Below are 3,130 nucleotides of genomic sequence, written 5' to 3'. Positions count from 1 at the left end.
AACGTAAAATAGATAGCTAGTGGGAAGCAGCCGCATAGCACAGGGAGATCAGCTAGGTGGTTTGTGACCACCTAGAGGGGTGGGATGGGAGGGTGGGATAGGGAGGGTGGGAGGGAGGGAGATGCAAGAGGGAAGAGATACGGGAACATATGTATAGCTGATTCACTTTGTTATAGAGCAGAAACTAACACACCATTGTAAAGCAATTATAGTCCAATAAAGATGTTAAATAAATAAATAAATAAATTCACATCCTTTCTCTGAAAACCTTGCCAACAGGTGGGTGTCAAAATACAGATTTTTTTATAATAAGTAGTTTAGTCCATATATAGAAGATAATGCAGCATTTCATTGGGGTCTGGGGCTGTATGTCATAATCAAATACATTAACATTTCTATGACTGTTACATTAAGTGGGTACATAGAGTCAATATGAGCCTCACAACAGGTCAGGATTGGTTTTGTCACCTGATGAACTACAAAAAAATTAATTGTTCAGAATGTCTTTAAATTTTAAAATTGTAAATAAGGGACTGTAGACCTATAATCCTTCAATTCTTGCTTAATTGGTGATAATTTATAAGGGAATAAAGAGGGAATTGTAATAGATAAGTTGGAGAGTATAGCAGAGGTTAGAGATCACAAAGCTCATACATGTTAGAGCAAAGATTTGAAAATGAATGAGTTAACACTCAGGTCCATCTTCCCTGCTAAATGACACTGGTCATAGATGAAGGACTACCTAAAAGCTGAAAGATATTTAGGGGAAACAATTCCAATCAGAGATGATGAAAACTTGCACTATGACAGAGAAGGCAGGTTCAAAGAAATAAGAAGAGTTGAATATCTTAATTAGATTTTTTAAAGAGCAATTCAAACTTGCCCTAAGAAAGCAGTTAGTATTTGAATGGGAAAAAATAATTGCAATATTTTAACTTAAATAAAAGGACTATATCATAAAATAAAAAGATCAAAAGGGAAGGATCAGTTTTCTTCAACAGGGCAAATGGTGCTGCACTACGTTAATTCAATGAGGCCACAATTATTTTGGTTTTGAACATTCACAGTGAAGCTAATCATTACCAAGACGTCCATTATGTCCCTACTTGAAAATAGAAATTATTTACTTTTTCCCCAGTCAGGATAGCAGAGCACTGAAGGGGGATACCCATGAGTTTATGTGGATACCAGGTCACAGAGTTGGCCCTAGGTGACAAAACAGCCCCAGTTAGTGCTCACCGTCTAATGAAAGAAAATAGAAGCGTAAATAGGTTCTTTCGCTTGCACAAGCAATGGCCCGGGTCTCACCTTTCAATGCCACTGAGTTTATAGGAGTGGTTTCTGGACAGCAACAATCCACCTCCCCAAGCTGCCTGTAACAGATACAAAGGATTTGTGTTCCTATTTCTTTTTTTTTTTTTTTTTTGCGGTTCGCGGGCCTCTCACTGTTGTGGCCTCTCCCGTTGTGGAGCACAGGCTCCGGACGCGCAGGCTCAGTGGCCATGGCCCACGGGCCCAGCCGCTCCGCGGCATGTGGGATCCTCCCGGACCGGGGCACGAACCCGTGTCCCCTGCATCGGCAGGCGGACTCTCAACCACTGCGCCACAAGGGAAGCCCTCTATTTCTTTTTACATAGCACTGAATGCTTTTTCCTATGTTAATTTTATTTCAAAAGTTGATGAAGATTTAATTGTTATTCAAGATAATTATAAACTTGGCTATAATTATCCTACTTAGAAGAACAATGCATTTAAAAATTTCCTATTAATTTTCATTGTCTATTCATGACATAGTAAAGTTTTTTTTCTAATTAATTCAAAGAGATACCTTCTGTGTAATTTCCAGAGACAGAAATTTTTAAAAGTTGGAATCAGATTTGGCAATACTACAGAAAAATTAACATATCTACCATATTATATAACTTTAAATTTGTCCAACTCTAGTCAAAGCCAAAGACATTTTTGCCCAAAGTCACTGTACCAAACTAATAGCATCAAAACTTTTGATTTCCATAATAGCTATTAATTAAGAAACGTATATTAGAGTAATGGGCTAAGTCCTTTTGATTTAAAATTGTTTTAACTATTTCTTTAAACTGATTTTCTAAATTGTTGGTTGAATATTAATAGAGGTTTAGACTTTTTTTAAACACTAGATACGTTTGTAGCTCATTCCATGATAGTGTATTAAGTCTAATTTAAGATAATTTATGCAAATAAGACTATTCTTTCTTGATATTTATTCTTTATAAAAATTAGAGTTACAGAAATTTTTGTCTTGCCTGCAATGTCAATTAAAAAATTTTAAGGACTATTCATAGGATACATCTTTTTAAAAAGGTGAATCATGATCCAGACTCAAGGACGTGACTTACATGCACATGCATCCAGAGTTTGTGCATCTCACAAATATCTGCGATGTCGTGGAGTGGGTCGCAGGCCCCGAACACTGTGCTGCCAGCTGTGGCAGTGACACAAAAAGGAGTTTGGCCCTGGTGATGACAAAAGCTGCATCATTCTTACAATCCCATGAAGTCCACTCCTATGCTAATATTGTTACTTAACCGTTACACTTCTGGACATCAGGAAGCTGGATAACTTTGACTAAGGGCATTAAGTACTTAAAAATTTCAAATACTCAAAGGTACCTACAGTAATGGAAAAAGTAGCTTAACCATAAGATGAACTAATACCACTACCTCTGAGTCTCATTTATTGTTATTTCTCTCTGAATTTATTTTCAGAAAATCATACCACAACAATAGAGCTGACCAAACCCCTTTATTAGTAAATATCCTGATAACTTTTCTTTTGATAGTTAACAGAAACAAAATTATCAGGAAATACTACAATGTTAATTATTTCACTTCAGTTTTAGAAGAAATTTCCTACATTTAGGGATTATTTTATTTCCTTTAGCAATTATCAATTGTTTTCCACTAACAAAAATAGGTGAAGAGGGCTTCCCTGGTGGCGCAGTGGTTGAGAGTCCGCCTGCCGATGCAGGGGACACGGGTTCGTGCCCCGGTCCGGGAAGATCCCACATGCCGCGGAGCGGCTGGGCCCGTGAGCCATGGCCGCTGAGCCTGCGCGTCCGGAGCCTGTGCTCCGCAACGGGAGAGGCCGCAGC

General features: G+C 38.1%; 1 long non-coding RNA gene across 1 annotated transcript in view; it reads right to left on the bottom strand.

Annotated features, from left to right (window-relative positions):
• Positions 1-1,248: 1,248 nt before the first annotated feature.
• LOC113626805 (uncharacterized) overlaps positions 1,249-3,130 on the bottom strand; it is a 6,046-nt gene continuing 4,164 nt past the window's right edge. The window contains exon 4 of the long non-coding RNA XR_003435286.1: positions 1,249-1,373. This is a non-coding gene — a long non-coding RNA (uncharacterized LOC113626805). The remainder of the gene's footprint in view (positions 1,374-3,130) is intronic.

Source organism: Aethalodelphis obliquidens, unplaced genomic scaffold (assembly GCF_003676395.1).
Source record: "Aethalodelphis obliquidens isolate GAN/ISIS:26980383/991018 unplaced genomic scaffold, ASM367639v1 scaffold19, whole genome shotgun sequence".
Lineage (NCBI taxonomy): Eukaryota > Metazoa > Chordata > Mammalia > Artiodactyla > Delphinidae > Aethalodelphis > Aethalodelphis obliquidens.
This window is presented reverse-complemented; position numbering and strand designations above follow the sequence as displayed.